We start from the raw sequence: 19,296 nt of genomic DNA on the forward strand, positions 1-19,296 counted from the left end.
TCCTACAAAGGAAGGCTTTAAAGAGTTTAATGCTTCACACTCTAGCCCTCTAATAAGAGTGGAGAGGCCACTAAGGGTGAGTTGAGATGTTGAGACAATTTGTATGGTGATGTGACTGCAGATGGTGGGTTTATCTTGAGAAAAGTACAGAAAAAGGAGAGAGGGGCCATATTTTCCTATTACTTCTCTTTATGTAAGTGTATCAGGTACAAAATCCAGAATTTTGGAATGAACCTTAGAGACTATTTTGAGAGAATTCCTTCATTTTACAGATGAGGTACCTGAGGTCACAGAGGTTAATGGACCGGCCTGTTTCCCTGTGAGTCAGCAGTATGACTAAGACCAGAATAGGGGTCTCTGGTGTCTCCCCCAACCCTAACTACTGCACTTACTACTACTTCCTCTCCCACCCAAAACTCAATGGGAATTTGGGGACCATAGAGTCTAAACTACTCTTTTACAAGTAAGAAAACAGATCCAAGGAAGAAAAGTGACTTGCTAAGTATGGATTTCGAATTTCCTCTGACTGGGTCAGATAAGGTCACCAGTGTGAAATGGGGCTCTGGGAGAAGGCAGGGCAGCCCTCCTCTCCCCTCCCCGCCATGCAGTCTCCCAGGTCTGGTGTTTAGTGTGATAGTGTCCAGCCTAAGGCGCAGCCCCCGGGCCCACGGAAGGATTTGTGCAGCCAGGGGACCGGATGGCGGAGATGGAGGTGGGGAGAGAGGGAAGAAGGGGGGAAGGAAGAGAGAAAAAGAGAGATACTGGATATTATACATATATATATAAATATATAATTATATATTATATATGTATATGCTATTGTTTCCAGAGAGAGGAAGAGAGATATATATTATATATTTTATATATATAATATATAAAAATTGTTTCCAGAGACTATCCCTCTCCATTTCCCACTCGTATCCTCTCTCTTCTCCCCAGTTCAAGCAGGGCTAACCACGGGGAAAGAGAGGGGGAGGGGAAGAGGGGGGGAAGCAAAGAAGACACGTGACTGACGCCTGCGCACTGCGTGAAGGCAAGCGCCCGGATTGCGCCGTCGCGCGGCCTTGTGGGAAAGATAGTCCTCCGGGTCACCTCGGCTGCTGAGCAGGCGGCCGCTCCCCGACTACGTGTCCCAGAAGGCCGCGGGGCGACGTCGTCCGCCGCCGTCGGAGAGCGGGGACGCGGGACGGCGAGACGGAGGTACTACGGTCGGACAGGCGGGCGGGGAGAGAGAGAGAGGGAGAGAGAGAGAGAGTGCGCTGGGCCGCGGCCGAGGCTGTGGCAGAGGCGAGCTCCGGCCCGGTCCGGTTCTGCCGTTGAGAGGCTCGTAGTTGCAATCCACCCCGGGGGCTCCGGTGAGTCCGAAACTTGGTGGGAGAGCCCTGTCGGCGGCTTCCGGAAGCCCGCGGGGCCTTGGCGGCCTAACGGCCCCCCCAGCCCTTCCTCCTCAGCTGGGACGGATCCGGCGCCCCGAGCCGGGCTTCTTGGCCTCCGACTCCCTAGGCCCGTAGCACCCGCGGCTTGGGCTCCGGCTCGAGACTCGGAGAACTGCCCATCACCCCTCTCCCGCGCCCGGTGTCCGCGTTGCTTCTCTCCCTTCGGACTAGTCTAGATTGCTTCTCTCCTCCCAGGGTGCGCGCTGTGTTTCTTCCCCCCTCCCCCAGGCGGGAGTCTGCCCTGTTTTCCTTCCCTTCCCTGCTTGGGGTCCTCCCCCGCCACGTACGATTTGGGCTCTTTGCTAGGTCGCTTCTCTTTCCCCTTGTAGGGTCCGGGCTTCTCCTTTTGCCTCCTCAGCTGCTTCCTTTGCTCCTTGGGCTAAACTGTTGTTCTCTCTCTTTTCTCAGTGGTCTGTGCTGTTTACCCTTCGATCAACAGGCATTATTAATAATTTAAATCTGGCAGTTAAACCCTTCCTTGCTTACAAAAAAGGAAAACTAAAGCTTATATTCTAATGGGGGAGAGGGAACAGGATGTACATATATAAAAGTCGGTACAAAGTAAGACAAAGTAACTAGGTTGGGAGGGTTTGGAGGAGTGAGTGATGGTTCAGAAAGGGGCCTCTTACTATAGGTATTTTCAATTGAACTCTTAGCTCCCTCTCCTTACCCAGGGTTTAGGGCAGTTTTCCTTCCTTGGACCTTATCGTCTTTCCTAATCTTAATTTTTTCATTTTGTCTGCCTCTCCCAGTTGCATTGACGAAATTGTAGAATCTTAAAAATTTTTTCTGGGGCCCTTCACCTTAAAATTCACCTATATTCTTCTCTTGACTGGAAAATTTTTTTCTTATTGTAAACTCCCTCCTCCCCCGCCCCGCAATATCACCTGGATCTAAGAAATTCTGCTCCCCATGAACTTACAGGTTGTTTAAATTCTGCAAATCCGTTCCAAGGAGGAGTGTTTTTTTGTTTTTAACGTGGTGCATTGGCTTAGGAAGATTCTAGCTGATGAATTTCATAACACTTCTACCTTTTTCATGTTTATCAGAATCATAGCTTTTGGAAAACCATTTGAAGGTGACCAGGTGGCCCAAAGACCCAGTTATTTTTTTCAGGCAAGAAGGCATCTTGCTTATAGCTTTCCCATTATCTTCTTTTTTTTTAATTTAAGATTTTATTTATTTTGAGTTTTACAATTTTTCCCAATCTTACTTCCCTCCCCCACCCCCACAGAAAGCAATTTATCAGTCTCTACATTGTTTCCATGCTGTACATTGATCCAAATTGAGTGTGATGAGAGAGAAATCATATCCTTAAGGAAGAAGCATAAAGTATAAGATATATATGTGTGTGTGTGTGTGTGTGTGTGTATATATAATTTTTTTTTAGGGTTTTGCAAGGCAAACAGGGTTAAGTGGCTTGCCCAAGGTCACACAGCTAGGTAATTATTAAGTGTCTGAGAATGGATTTGAACCCAGGTACTCCTGACTTCAGGACCGGTGCTTTATCCACTATGCCAATATACTTATTTTCTAATCTTTAGGCTTCAGGTGTTGAATGATTGATGTTTATAAATCTGAAACTTGTCTGCTATCAACCCAGTCTTTAATTCTTGTGCAAGAATATGGTGTTCAGACCCATACAGTTTTGTAACTAGCAAATCAGCATCTTCTTTTCTCTAGTTACTTTTTTTTTCCCCATTTCTTGGAAGTGATGATGGTATAGGTTGAAAAAACCATTACTGGTGCCTGAAAGTTGATAACCAATGAGAGTTTAGTGCCAGCTCTATAGAGGGAACATTGCTAATTGAACCAAAGAAATTCTGTTGAGAATGTGTAAAGGTCTGTCAAGATCAAAGCTAGGTTTCTAGTGCCAACAAAATAGATTTCCATGGAGTTAGATTGTAAAGGCATTCAGCATTCCATAGTTTCTTAATTCTTTTGATTGAGCTTGCTTTTCCATCTTTGGCCAAAGCACCTTAGTTATGCTGTTGCCTAGAAAGCAGCATAATTTGGAATTCTACTCGAGCAAAAATGGCTGCCATCAGAGCTAGATCTCCTCAGTGGGGTAAATAAATGAAAGTGAACAAGTTCTCTGCCACGAAAGAAGATTTGAATAATGTTCTACTTTACTTGATTCTCTTTTCATTTATTATCTGAATGAAGCCTCATTGTCATCACCTGAAAAGGGATGTGATATCAGTATAAGAGACTACTGAATATTTTTATTTCTGTTGTCTAAAGAAATTTTTTTCTTATTTCTCAGTGACAAGATCTACAGCTTTGGAGACTGACATCTTCTGTCTTTTAAACAGGTATAGTACAAATAACAGCAGTTAAAAATTATCCCTTTCTTATAATATATATCCACTTATCCTACCAGACAGTCTTACTTGTCTACAAATATGTGGGATTCCTATAGGTTGGAGAGTTAACTTCTTTGTTTTGAAGGAAGTATGTTAAGAACTTTTTTCAATTTGGAGAATTTATATTGGATCGGTTGGGTATGATAGTCTGTGTACATATGGAGGAAGGAGGAAGGGAACGGGGGAAGAGAGAGAGAGAGAGAGAGAGAGAGAGAGACTTCCTTAGAATTGAACTCCATCTTTAATTGTACTAGAAGGCTGCCCAGTTGTGATTGCCTTTTGTCCAAATCAAGCGAAAAATTTGTTAATGTTAAAATTTGTTAATATAGTTCTTCAAAGGATTTATTCAACTTAGCCTAGTATTTTCAATTCTTAGACATTCTTGAGACCTAGAAATCTACACAGCAAGTTTGCAACCTTTAAAGAGTATTTACCCATTATTTAACCAGTAGAGTAAATGGCAGAATTGCATTCTCTTTTCAAACATTAATTTTCCAGTCTTTCAGAGAAAATTGTGATTTCTTAGGGAGAAACTGTCTGTAATATATAGTATATCATAAAGTGATAATAAAAGTAAACATATTACAGTTCACAATTTTCCTTAGAATAACTGTTTGGGGTAGATAGTGTGAGTATTATGAATCTCAGTCCCTAGAAGGGAAACTCTGGGAATGAGATGACTAACTGATTAAGTAAAAGACTAAGACTTGAACATAGCTTGTCTGATTTCCAAGTCCAGGATTCTTTTCCATGTATTTTGCCTTTCATCATCTTCTGTTTTCTTACTGTCCAAGAAATATTTCTTCGATGTGTTTAGTAGTTGAAAAACGTGTGAAATGAGAGACTTTGCTAAATGTCCTTTTTCTTCCTGTTAAATTTATTTTCTAGTCATAGCATATTTCATAGCATATTTGTGAGATTAGTAAAATTCTTTTAATTTAAAAAAAGTGATACTAAAGTCATATTAATACCTTTTAAATCAAATCTCCAAGTGCTACATTGTGTCAGAGTTTGATGTTTTCTTCTGAGATGTGTGTGTACATTCCCATGTCAGATCCTTGAAAGAGCAATAACTCTCTCAGATATGCAAGCTTAGAGGGATACAGCACCTCCAAGTCAAATGAATCATTCCACCATCAAAATTCTGGCCTTTTTTTATCTTTCATTTTTGTTCTAGAAAACATACTTTTTGGAATTCTGAAGGGCGGCAGAGCTGAGAAGGGAAAGAGTTTACATTTAATTGTTAGCTGGTTTATCTCCAAACTGAAAGGATATAAGGACCAGTAGAGTGTTCTGATAAAACCAATGCCCTTACTCCCTTTCTATATAGTGTTTTTCCTTTGTTGCTTTGAGATCAGTTATAGTCAGTTTCTGGAGTTAGCAGAACAAAGAAAAATCTCTGAATGTCTGATTTTAAGACATTTGACTTTGTATAGAGCTATGTAGTAAAGTTACTTTCAAATTTTTGAGTTTGCATCTTTTGGAGTTCTTTGAGCTATCATTTCTTTGCCTTCAAGACTTGTATTTTGGTCTTTTTGGTGTTCATAATTTAGTTTTCCTATGAGCATTTATTTTCACTTTTTTGGAAATTTGAGGTAAATCTCAGCCTGGTAGTTTGCAGGAAAAAAGCTGGTCTACCTCCCTGGGCTTCCTGTGTGGATTTCTCAATGTACAGGAATCGGTTATTCTAGTATGCTCTAGAAAAATGGAGTTTCTCAAAATGTGGAGTTCTTTTAACATAAAGTTCTTTGAAGAATACCCTACAATAAAAGTTCACATCCTTTTTTGTGTATGAATGTCCTTTTACCTTTGAAATGGTTAATAACTCCTTACATGACTGTGGTTTTACTGTTAGTATCCTTTCATTGAGGAGGTCCATGATGACAAAAAGAGCTATAAATGCAGTAGTGTTTTGGGGTTTTTTTTAGTTTTTTTTTAGGTTTTGCAAGGCAGTGGGGTTACGTGACTTGTTCAAAGTCACACAGCTAGATAATTAGTGAGTGTCTAAGGCCGGATTTGAACTCAGGCCCTCCTGACTCCAGGGCCGGTGTTCTATCCGCTGTGCCACCTAGCTGCCCCTAGTAATGGTTTTTAAAGGAATTTTATTAACTATAGCATCAAGCTATATTAGAAAAATGAGAACATTTCTACACATGTATCATACACAGAGAAACAGACTTTCAGACCATAGAAAATGTGTTGTCTTTTTTATTCTACTGAGTCATGGTCCTTAAGATTCAAAAGGTACCACAAATATAACTTAACAGTAAATTGATTTTCAAGCTAAGTAAGGAAATAGAAGAGCACCAAGCAACTTTTGTTGAGTTCATATCACATGGTCCAGAAGCAACTGCATCTTTGGGTCACTTTTTGAAAGCAGTAATTAGAGAATTAGATTAGATTCTCTGGATTGGAGAATGGCAAATATTTTGAGTTTCAAGAAAGGGGGAAAAGAATGTGGTCTGCAATTTAAAGACAGTATGTTTGTTTTATATTGATTCTGGGATATATTATTAAAGGAATAACGAACTTTTCTCAAAAAAGAAGCAGTCATCCCAAAGAGACACCATGGCTTCATTATTTTCTATTCTGGTAGGGTTATTAAACTGGTAGTTTAGGGGAATACTGTAGATCTGATTAATGAGACTTTAGAAGATTATTTGATAATGTTTCTTATGCCTTTCTTGTGGACAAGATGGAGAGAGTGTACTAGACAATTCCCTGTTTAGTTTTATTTGGAGATTATTGAATAGCCAAATCAAAGGGTTATTAGCATGTTTTCATTTTGGAAGGTGGTTTTCAATGGAGTTCCCCAGTGTTTGTCTTTTGTCCTGTATTATTTGACATTTTTAGTAATGACTTAGCATACTTTTTTTTTAAATTTAAGGTAATGGGGTTGAGTGACTTGACCAAGGTCACCCAGCTAGGCAATTATTAAGTGTCTGAGGCCAAATTTGAACTTAGGTCCTCCTGACTTCAGGGCCTGTGCTCTTTTCCACTGTGCTACCTAGCTGCCCTGACTTGGCATACTTTTGATGTAGCTAGGTTGGTAAGAGGTGTCAAAGGATATACAGCCTGTAGCACTTTTTTTTTGTTTTTGCAAGGCAGTGGGGTTAAGTGACTTGCCCAAGGTCAAACAGCTAGGTAATTATTAAATGTTGGAGGCTGGATTTGAACTCAAGTCCTAACTCCAGGGCTGGTGCTCTATCCACACTGTGCCACCTAGCTGCCCCAGCTTATAGAAGTCTTAACCAGATTAAAATATAATTGAAAAATATTTAATAAAATTTTTACAATAAGACAGATAATATTTCAAAACTGCATTATGCACTCTATGGGGACCCTGATATGTAACTTGGGGCCCCAGTTTCTATTCAGTTTGGCCACACTGTGGTAAAACAAGTAGCCTTGGAGTCAGGAAGACCTGGGTGTGAATCCTGTCTCAGTCTTACTAGATATGTGACTCTGGGCAAGTCATTTAACCCTTCATAGCTTCATTTTCCTCAACTGTAAAATGAGGCCAGTAGAAGCATTTAATAGATTTGTTGTGGAGATCAAAAAAATGACACCCAAAGGGCTAATACTGGTGGTTATGCCTAGGCACTCTGGACACAGCCCCACTCTTGCCTGGCTCTCTTTTCATTGGGTTTAGATTTTAGCTTGCATCATAGTTGTTTCGTCCTTTCTTCTGGCTGTCCTTGACAGACCTGTGCTCAGGAAACATTTGTGGAATGAAATTGTATTCTTCTGCATTTGCCTATGTTATTATGACCTCTAGAGTATTTCTTTTGCTCCTTTAGCGCTGTTGTTGTGCCTGTAGGGCCTTGGAGACTGTGGGCTAAGTCATTTGGGCTAACTTGAACTTGGCCTCCTTGACCTGGGGATACTTAAGCACAGCATCAGGAATTGCTGCCCAGCTTGGTATATCCTCATCAAGGAAGGTAGTGGGCTTTATGAGCAAAGCAGAATTTCAGTAGCTCAAAAGAAACATGAAATGTGTGAATTTAGAGACATCTCCACTCCAGATGTTCACATGAGCTATTTGTGTCTGGCCTCTGGGGTAGAACCTTCCGAGCTTCTTGTTGTAATCAGCCACAGTTGGACACACTGCATATTGAGCACCAACATAGTGATGTCCTTTTGATCCTTTTTGAGAATGAAGGACAACAGGCATCCAACACAGTCACAGGCACACACACATGCATGCACACATGCCTATGCATACTCTTGCTATGCTGATTGTATTTCAGGTTATAGACTCATACCATCTTAGAGGTCATCTAGCCTTCAATCAGTAGGTGTAAGCTCTTAATTATGTGCCAAGAACTTCGAGGAACAGGATTCCAAAGCAAAGAAAAAAGCTATACCCTATATAGTAGGAGAGACAATGTGTACACCTCTATATTTGTACCCTACATACACAAGTACAACAGTTCTAGTGGGGGGGGAATCCCATCAGCTAAGGCCATCAGAAAAGGCCTCACCAAGCAGAGGTTAGCTGAGCTTTGAAGGAAACTAAGGCTGCTTAGAGGTGGAGGTGAGGAGGGAGAAGGGGGCATGTCATCTGAGGAGCAGTAGGACCCCAATAGAAGTAAGTCTCATAGGATAATGCTTGAAGTGCGTTGGAACCATATTGGAAAAGGATGGGTGGATTGGGGATGGCACAATTGAGATGCATTAAGTGTCAAGCAGAGAATTTCTTTGACTCTAGAAGTAGTAGGGAGCTACTGGAATTTATTATATAGGGCAGTGATATGGTCATTCATGTTTGCTAGAAAAGGTATTCATTGAGTGAATGATGTAGGAATTTCCTCTATGATAGGGTTTCTTAACTTGGGATCTTTTTTTTTTTTAAAGAAAGATTTTATTTATTTTGAGTTTTACAATTTTACCCCTATTCTTGCTTGCTTCCCTCCCCCATCCCCCACAGAATGCAATTTGCCAGTCTTTACGTTGTTTCCATGGTATACACTGATCCAAATTGAATGTGATGAGAGAGAAATCATATCCTTAAGAGATAAACATAAAGTATAAGAGATGGCAAGATCAGACAATAAGATAACAATTTTTTCCCTCCTAAATTAAAGGTAATAGTCCTTGGTCTTTGTTCAAACTCCACATTTCTTTCTCTGGATACAGATGGTATTCTCCATTGCAGATAGCCCCAAATTGTCCCTGACTGTTGCACTGATAGAATGAGCAAGTCCATCAAGGTTGATCATTACTCCCATGTTGCTGTTAGGGTGTACAGTGTTTTTCTGGTTCTGCTCATCTCACTCAGCATCAGTTCATGCAAATCCCTCCAAGCTTCCCTGAATCCCCCCCCCCCCCCCGTTTCTCTAATAGAACAATAGTGTTCCATGACATACATATACCACAGTTTGCTAAGCCATTTCCCAATTGAAGGACATTTACTTAATTTCCAGTTCTTTGCCACCACAAGGGCTGCTATGAATATTTTGTACAGGTGACATTTTTACCCTTTTTCATCATCTCTTCAGGGTATAGACCCAGTAGTGATATTACTGGATCAAAGGGTATGCACATTTTTGCTGCCCTTTGGGCGTAGTTCTAAATTTCTCTCCAGAAAGTTTGGATGAGTTCACAGCTTCACCAACAATATAATAGTGTCCTAGATTTCCCACAACCCTTCCAACAATGATCATTATCCTTTCTGGTCATATTGACTAGTCTGAGAGGTGTGAGGTGGTACCTCAGAGAAGCTTTAATTTGCATTTCTCTAATAAGTAATGATTTAGAGCAATTTTTCATATAACTGTGGATTACTTTGATCTCCTCATCTGTAAATTGCCTTTGCATATTCTTTGACCAATAAATATCTGTTTCTTTAATAAAGTTCTTATTATGCAGAGTTAAAATTCACCATGCCCTTCCCACCTCTTTGGTGTTAGTTCTGTTCCCTGGAAGTACAAATAAATCTACTGTGTCTTGTATTCTATAACTTTTTAGATGGTTTAAATGACCACCATGTCTTTCTGAGCCTTCTCTTCCCTAAGAAGGATCTTTCCATTTCTGTTCCGGATTTCAATCAGTTTTTCAGTATCTCTTAAAATGTAGAGCTCAAAATTGAATACATTGTTTTAGGCAAATAATAGAGCCATCCCTTTCCTTATTCTGAATATTGTACTTCTTTTAATGCAGTCTAACGTTACTTTTTTTTTTTTTGGCTTTGGAATCATGCTGTTGCCTCATTGATTTTACTGGTGACTAAAAAAACCATAATAGTATTGTTTCTTTTTCTAAAACAATTTTTAAATAAACTTTTGCTAATGTCTTTTTTTATGTCACTATGATTTTCTCCAGCATACCGCCCCTCTTCCCAGAAAGCTATTCCATATGACAAAGCATTTTTAAAAGATAGAAAAGGGGCGGTTAGGTGTTGCAGTGGATAGAGCACTGGCCCTGAAGTCAGGAGGACCTGAATTCAAATGTGGCTTCAGTCACTTAATAATTACCTAGCTCTGTGGCCTTGGGCAAGCCATTTAACCCCATTTGCCTTGCAAAAACTTGAAAAAAAAAGATAGAAAAAGAGAAAAAAATCAGTATAACTGAGTGGTACATCAAAAACTTTGGAAAGGGGTGGCTAGGTGGGGCAGTGGATAGAGCACTGCCCCAGAAGTCAGGAGTAACTGAGTTCAAATCTGGCCTCAGACACTTGTAATTAATTACCTAGCTGTGTGGCCTTGGGCAAGCCACTTAACCCCCCTTTTGCCTTGCAAAAACCTAAAAAAATAATACTCTGAAAATGTGCAATGTACAACACTTGTAGACCCATCTTCTGATATGGATGAGATGAAAATGTCTTCTTATGGTTCTTCAGACAGATCTCCTTCATTTTCTATTTGCCTTTTTTTTTTAAAGGGTGAGATTTGACATTAGCAAGTCTTAATCTTCAGTTTGATTCACCATTCCCGTGTGTTATTTTGGAACTGATTCTGTAATCTAAAAAAATAACCTTTGTGTTATTTGCAAAATTAATATGCATGCCATCTGCCTTCATCCAGGGTAATATATCCAAGATAGTGTTGACTGTATACCTCACTGAATAAATGCTCAGACAGTTCTCTGAAAAAGAATTGTAAGCCATAAACCATCATATGAAAGATTGTTCTTGGCCACTAATAAAAAAGACATGCAAATCAAAATACTAAAGTTTTTAATCCCACACCCAAAAGATAGGAATCGTCTTTGCTGAGAGTGCTTGTGGATAGGTACATGAATACACTTGATGGAACTGTGATTCATTCAAGCATTCTTGGAATGGAAATTAATTTGGAATTAAGCCAATAAAGTGGCTAAACTATCCATACCTTTAGGCGCAGAGACCTCCATGAAATCCAGAACTTCCAAAGAGGTAAAAATTGAAAGAAAGGTCTCATATGCATAAAAATATTTATAGCACTTTTTATTTTGGTAGTAGCAATGACCTGGAAATAAAGTAGATGCCCATTGATCGATACATAAATTGTGACACATCAATAAAATGGAATATTACTGTTCTACTCAGAAGTGATGAATACCATGTATTGTAGAAGACTTATATAAGCAAGCTAATCCAAAATGAATTGAACAGAATAAGTAAAAAACAATAAAATCATTACAGCTGTGTAATAGGAATGAAGAGGAAAAAATATTTCCTTATATGAAGAGGCGAGGGACTGTTGGATCGTTGCATTGAATGTAAGATTTAGTCTATATAGTGGTTTTGCAGAATTGCTTCCCTCTTCTGCTTTTATTTCTTTTTACAAGGAATGGCCTTGTAAGTAGAGGAAGTATATATATTTCAAAAAACTAGGGGAAAACATTTTTAGTGTTGAATTGGACAGGGTCCAGGAAAGAACCCTGTAACACTCCATAGAAGATATTTTTTTGGTAAGGCAGTGGAGTTAATTGAGTTGCCCAAGGTCACATAGCACAAAAGACTTATTGATTGTGGTGAATCATCTTTATAGATTTACCTATTCACTTATTTGTATTTTCCTATGTCTTGCATTTCTTTATCTTGTCCACAAAGATTATAGTATGGTTTTGTTATCTTATTGGTAAAATCATTGAATCTCAAGAGTTGGAATGGTCCTCCAATGAGGAAATGGGATCCCAGAGATGTTGTGACTGAGTCCCAGTTAGAATGCAGGTCTTTATTATTCCCAAGTCTAAGATAGGAAGAGTCCCTTCTCAGTCAAAAATACTTATAAAATTACTTCAAGAAGTTTATATTTAAAAACGGGAGAAAGCACCTACTCATCTAGCTTTTTATAAGACACTTTCAAAGTAAATATAGAGAAAGGAAATGGCAGTGTGAAGGAAAGGAGATTTGTCTGAAGCTTAGGAAAGACTCAAATTGTGGAAATGAGGCATTTGAGCTGATTTTTAAAAGAATCCAGGGAAATAAGTGGGGGTGAGAAAGGGAGTGTTCTGGGTCTAGAACTGGGACTGGGGTACACATTGCAAAATCATGGAGACAGAAGATGGAGTTTCCTGGGAGATAGGTGTCCTGCTTTAGGAAAAAAAAGTAAAAATACTGAGAAAGTCTTGATTATTCTGATTAATACGATGATCTAAAACAGTTCCAAAGACTCGTAATGAGAAAATTGATGCCTATAAACTGAAGTATAATTTTCTCACTTTATTTTTCTTGTTTTTTTAATGGCTAATGTGGAAATATATTTTGCATGATTTCACATGTATAATTGATATATTGCTTGCCCTCTGAGTCTAGTTGAGAATTGATCGAAGCTTGAACTAAGGTTACTAGCCATGTGAGTGGAGAAGGGGAGATGTTGGAAAGATAGAAATGATAAGATTTATCAAACAATTGGATTTTTGTGGGTTGAAGCAAAATGTAAAGTGGAGGATGAGACTAAGATTGTGACTTGAGACAGTGAAAGTATGGAAGTACCTTTAACAGAAATGGGAATATTGGAAGAAGGGAAGGTTTAAATGAAAAGATAGGAGTTCAGTTGTAGACTTACTGGGTTCAGGATGTCACAGAGGCATCTAGTTTGCAATAGACAATTAGTTGGGATTGAAACTAACCGGAAGGGAACTTTGACTGAAACTGGATTTGTGGATTTGGGAGTCATTTCCATAGAGATAATTAAACACATGGAAGTTGATGAGTTTACAGAGAATGAATGAGTTAGGATTATGGTTCTCAAAAGTGTTTGTTCTTGCAGTTTTTTATTGTGTAAATTATTCTCCAGTTTTGTTATTAAAATAGTTGTCTTTTCAGATTTCTCTAGAGCACACCCATTCATCTGTGCTTATATCACAATAGTATTCCATTGCATTATTGTTTTGGTTTGGGGTTTTTTTGCAAGGCAAGGTGGTTAAGTGACTTGCCCAAGGTCACACAACTGCAGCTAAGTGGCATGGTGGATAGAGCACTGGCCTTGGAGTCAGGAGGACCAGAGCTCGAACTTGACCTCAGTCAACTGACCACTAACTAGCTGTGTGATCTTGGGCAAGTCACTTAACCCTGATTGCCTTGCATCCAGTGCCATATCCAGTCACCCTGATCCATATCTGATCACTGGACCCAGGTGACTTTGGAGGAAAAAGTGAGACTGGTGACTTAACACAACACTCCCTCACTCAAATCCAATTCATGCACTTCTTATGGCATCACACACACACACACACACACACACACACACACCCCGCCATGTTATGGTCTTCTTTGAGAATGAAGGACAGACATTAAGTGTCTTGAGATGGGATTTGAATTCAGGTCCTCTTGACTCCATTGCATCTTCTACCTACCCCCCCCCCCCCAATTACATTCTTTTTTTTTTTTTTTGGTAAGGCAAATGGGGTTAAGTGGCTTGCCCAGGGCCACACAGCTAGGTAATTATTAAGTGTCTGAGACCAGATTTGAACCCAGGTACTCCTGACTCCAGGGCTGGTGCTTTATCCTCTACGCCATGTAGCAGCCCCCCCCCCCATTACATTCTTGTAGCATAATTTGTTAGCTATTTTACAATTGAAGGATACCCCCCCTTAATTTCCAGGTCTTGACTACCACAAAAAAAGAGTTGCCAAACATTTTTGTACATATGGATCTTCTTACCCTATCGTTGCAGATTTCATAATTAGGAGATTATTGGCATTTTTGAAGAATAAAATTCCATTGTAGTATTGAGGTCAAGTGCCAGATTGTAAAGGATTGAGGAGTGAGTGAAAGGGATGAAGTAAAGGCAATGAATGTAGACAACTTCATTTCTAGGAGCTTGGCAGAGATAACAGCTTACCCTGTGTGACTCTTATATGTCCTCCCACAATATGCCATTGAGTATGATTATAGGAGAATGTCAGATCATGAAGGATTTATATTCACATTGAAATGACTTGCTTTGCTTTTGAGTAACCTCCAGTTTTAGTCTATACTATTTAATCTGTTTATGGTGGCTTTAATGTAATGAGGTAGAAGGTTATACTTGAAGTCAGGAAGACCTGACTTTTAAACCTGCCTCTTACACACTTGTATGACCCTGGGAAAGTCATTTAGTTTTTCTGAGTCTTTGTTTTCTCAGTTGTAAAATGGGGATGACAGTAGCAAATGACAGTGTGTCTGATGCTCTTTGCAAATTTTTAAAATGTTGATTAAATGTGAACTATAATTTTTCCACTTTTCCTCACTATTTGAGAAACTAGCAAGATGGTCTTTTATAAAGCCCCATAAGAGTTCCAGTTTTGTTCTTGTGGGTTTAATGGCATTTTTGAACATTGATGGGAGCTGTAAGAACTGTGGTGAAAGTATTGTTAAGTAGTTGGGGTTGACCTAAGGAAGTGTTCTGCTTATTGGTAGAGAGGCTATTTGGAATAGTCTCAGTCATATGAGAATTTATGATTTGGGAGGTAGTCGGTAACCATTTTTTTTTAAGGTTTTTTGCAAGGCAAATGAGGTTAAGCGGCTTGCCCAAAGCCACACAGCTAGGTAATTATTAAGTGTCTGAGGCCGGATTTGAACCCAGGTACTCCTGACTTCAGGGCCGGTGCTCTATCCGCTTCCCCACCTAGCTGCGTGCCCCCCCCCCCCAACCATTTCTTAAAGAACTTGAGTAGCCAAGGGGGTTTCTTGATTCTAGTCTGGAGTTTTTGACTTTGAGAGAGCATGATTTGAAAGCAACTATTTGCTGAGAGGCTTCTTTGTTTACTTGGAAGATGTTTTGTATGGTCTTGTACTTAATCAGTTTTCCTTCCTTTTCCTTTGTTTCATACCAGGCTTTCAGGGATGATACAGCAGAGCATATTCTGCTTTTCAGCAAGACAAATCTGTTAGTTTCACCATACAGTAGACTTGTAGCCTCAGAGAAATATTTAAAACTGGAAAAATCAGGGCAGCTAGGTGGTACAGTGGATAAAACACCGGCCCTGGAGTCAGGAGTACCTGGGTTCAAATCCGGCCTCAGACACTTAATCTAGCTGTGTGGCTTTGGGCAAGCCGCTTAACCCCATTTGCCTTGCAAAAACCTAAAAAAAAAACTGGAAAAATCAGTTAGATGGCTAGTTCCTTTTCTCTAATAAGACTGATTGTTGAATTGGTTATAATGAAAGATACTCCTGGCTTGATAGGGAATTACTGAAAGAAAAGTGCTTGAGGAAGGGTTGTCCTCAACTGTATTGCTTTGTTTCTCAAAAATTTTAAAAGAAATCATTATTTTTCTCATGCTCCTCAGAGCATGCAACCCCATTTAATAGGCTTTTGTTTTCTGTAGAATAACTCTATGAGACATATGATCTTAGTTTGTAAAATCTATCTGGAGGCCATGGTTATTCCAGAAGAGTTTGGTAGAGAAAAAATACCACACCTGGATTACGAGTATTACTTTGTAGAGATAAGATTTTTTGCTCAGGAATTTTCCAGACAAAACTACACCCAAAGGGCAACAAAAATGTGCATACTATTTGATCCAGCAATACCACTACTGGGTCTATACCCTGAAGAGATGATGAAAAAGGGTAAAAGCATCACTTGTACAAAAGTATTCATAGCAGCCCTGTTTGTGGTAGTAAAGAATTGGAAATCAAGTAAATATCCTTCAGTTGGGGAATGGATGAACAAATTGGTATATGTATGTATGTATGTCATGGAATGCTATTGTTCTATTAGAAACCAGGAGGGATGGGAATTCAGGGAAGCCTGGAGGGATTTGCATGAACTGATGCTGAGTGAGATGAGTAGAGCCAGAAAAGCATTGTACACCCTAACAGCAACATGGGGGTGATGATCAGCCTTGAAGGACTTGCTCATTCCATCAGTGCAACAATCAAGGACAATTTGGGGCTATCTGCAATGGAGGGTACTATCTGTATCCAGAGAAAGAAATGTGGAGTTTGAACAAAGACCAAGGACTATTACCTTTGATTTAGGAGGGAAAAAATTGTTACCTTATTGTCTGATCTTGCCATCTCTTATACTTTATGTTTATTCCTTAAGGATATGATTTCTCTCTCATCACATTCAATTTGGATCAGTGTATACCATGGAAACAACGTAAAGACTGGCAAATTTTCTTCTTTGGGGAGTGGGAAGTAAGATTAGGGGAAAAATTGTAAAACTCAAAATAAATAAAATCTTTGAAATAATAAAAATAATTTTCCCGACAAAATACAAATTTGTCAGTTTCTCTTTTGCTCTCTCTCAACCAAGGAGTTCATTCTAATTTGTCTGAAAGACTTGAAAGAGAACAGTTTTGAGACAGTTATAAAGTATAAACTGTATTTTGTAATTGGGGGAAAAAGGAGAATTTTATATAAAAGAAAACTTATGATTTTCCTTTTTTTTTTCAGTTTTTAGTTTTTGCAAGGCAATGGGGTTAAGTGGCTTGCTCAAGGCCACAGGGCTAGGTAATTGTTAAGTGTCTGAGGTCGGATTTGAACTCAGGTACTCCTGACTCCAAGGCCAGTGCTCTATCCACTGCACCACCTAGCCGCCCCTTCCATGTACTTTTTAAGAATGTTGAATTGTTTCCTCTATTGGTAATTCATAGGCTCTTAAAATAACAATCTAAACTTCAGAGATTATCATATAATATTGCTGAGCTGAAACCCAGGCCTTCTGATTCCCAGTTCTGTGGCTTTTTCATTATGGGAGCCACATGGTGTGATTTTTTTTTTTTTTTTTTTTGCCTTTGAAATCTGTACTGGATTGAACTCTTCTCACTTTTTTTCATGAACTGATTTTTTTGTTTTGCTTTTTTAGTTTTGCAAGGCAATGGGGTTAAGTGGCTTGCCCAAGGCCACACAGCTAGGTAATTATTAAGTGTCTGAGGTCAGATTTGAACTCGGACTCCTGACTCCAGGGCCAGTGCTCTGTCCACTGCGCCACCTAGCCGCCCCTCTTCTCACCCTTTCATTAAGAATTCACCATTTCTTCTCTAGCTTCACTTATGCACAACAAAGTTAGAAGACTCTTGATAGTTTCATAGAAGGGGTTAAGGACTATTTTTGACATCATCATTTATGCATTATTGTCATTTTTATTTCAAGCCATTAAGTTTGTTTTAAATTTCAGCAGCTGTGGCAACCTTTTTTTGGGGGGGGGGGTGTCTATACAGGGCATACTTATCTAGGTTTGCCTGAAATGCATCATAACAACTTGGGAAACAACTTATTTGGGATAAGCTAGCATTTGAGACTTGATAATGTTCATTTGCATGAACCCCTCCCCTTTGTGACTTTGCTTCTTTGAACCTGTACCCTTAAAGGTTGTTTCAACTAATTATGGAAGTAGCTAAAAGAGTGACATTGGAACTCGCCCGCCCGTGTATACTTGCTCTCAGCTAGGTAGCACAGTGGATCGAGTACTGACCTTGGATTCAGGAGGATGGGTGTTTGAACCCAACCTTATTTACTAGTTGTATGGCCTCCAGTCGTTCTGATTCATGTTTGCCCTCTGGATGCAGCTCTGAAGGAGAAAGTGAGGCTTGTGACAGCACAGCCCCCCTCCCCCAACTCAGATCCAGTTCACGTGCTTGTCATGGCATTGCCTCTCTGATGCTGTGGTCTCCTTCAAAAATGAAGGATAAATATCATCATTATTATTACTTGCTGTCAGATTAATGTTTGTTTCCTGATAGCTACTCTCATCGTTTTGTATCTGTATAGAAGAGATTATTCTTTTTTCCCTAAGAATGAGCCATTTGTACTTTTATTTTTCATTGTTTTCTGGAATTTTCATTACTAAACCCTATCTGTCCTTCTTGTTCAATAATTTCATACTTTGGTGTGCCTATAACTATGCCATACTGTCTAGCAACCCTGTGTATTAGAAACTAGAAAGATATTAATGTAATCTGAAACTATAGTTTCCAGGAAATGAGAAGCACGATTACTGAATCAGAGAATGTGGCTTTTATTAAATTAGTTGTTGCAGGAGGGAACAGTTGGTTTTGATCCCAAGTGAAAAATCAGTTTCAAATAAATTTGCCAGCCTACACAATTCTTGTTCACATTTGTAGTTTTTTCAATTTGTGGTTTTATTAATCTATCTTCATAGTTATGTTTATAGGCAAAGTACTGATTCAAGTGAAATAACCTCTTTGTCAGTGATCAAAATGTGATGCATTTTGTGAAGAAATCGTTATTCATGAAACATGAGTGGCTCAGGAATTGAGAGCTTTGTGTGAGAAAGGTTTGCTGCTACTATTTCTTATCCCTAAGTTAAAGTGAATTGCCTAGGTAGCTGCTCAGGTTTGCAGGGGTTTGGGAGAGCATGCTAATTTGCATAATTTTTTTCTTGCCAAAAATTGTTGCTGTTGGTATGTTTAGATTTGAGTAGTAATTTCATTCAGGAAAAATTGATCAGCATGTCAGGTCTAGTAGGTGTCCACTGCCTTTTCCCTACCTTCATTCTAAAAACATAAAAACAAAATTAAAAATCCTCAAATATATTTAACTTAAATATGTCCAACTTTCCTGATATCCCTTGAAGCTCAGAATATCCCAATCGAAATTATTCATTGCCCCTCTCAGTTTCCCAGTTTGTCAATAATATAACTAACGTTCTTTTATCTTGAAATCGTGATGCTTTCCTTGTTTGAGAGCTTCAATTTTTGGTGGTTTTCTTCATGCTTATATCCATTTATTAGTCAATTTCTATCAGTTTTTTTTAGTAACCAAACAGTTCTTTATTGTGTGCATGATATCTTGATATATACTACGATCTATCCTCCATTATCATGGCTATCATTGCAGGCTGGACACTCATTGCTTCAGCTTGTGCAAATGCAAGTTGTACTCTAATTGGTTTCCATTTTACAATCCGTGCATTACTAATTGATTCATCTGTATAAGACATCAATTTCATAAAAGTAACTTTCCTGTTGAGAAAACTCTGGCGGCCCCACATTTCTCATAGACTCAAATTTAAACTCTTTAGCTAAGCTTTCAAGTCTCTCTTAAGATTTTTTTTTTTTGCAAGGCAATGGGGTTAAATAGCTTGCCCAAGGCCACACAGTGGCCACACTGAG

The 19,296-nt window shown here is 39.1% G+C and overlaps 1 protein-coding gene across 5 annotated transcripts in view; it reads left to right on the plus strand.

The window, feature by feature from the left end:
• The first annotated feature begins 1,107 nt into the window (after nucleotides 1-1,107).
• THRAP3 (thyroid hormone receptor associated protein 3) overlaps nucleotides 1,108-19,296 on the plus strand; it is an 80,157-nt gene continuing 61,968 nt past the window's right edge. For 3 of the 5 annotated variants that reach the window (XM_074217542.1, XM_074217541.1, XM_074217546.1), the window contains exons 1-2: nucleotides 1,207-1,355; nucleotides 3,703-3,751. The gene's annotated coding sequence lies outside the window, so the exon portion shown is untranslated. The other 2 variants (XM_074217543.1, XM_074217547.1) reach the window with 1 other exon arrangement.

This window comes from Macrotis lagotis, chromosome 1 (genome assembly GCF_037893015.1).
Source record: "Macrotis lagotis isolate mMagLag1 chromosome 1, bilby.v1.9.chrom.fasta, whole genome shotgun sequence".
NCBI classification, from domain to species: domain Eukaryota; kingdom Metazoa; phylum Chordata; class Mammalia; order Peramelemorphia; family Peramelidae; genus Macrotis; species Macrotis lagotis.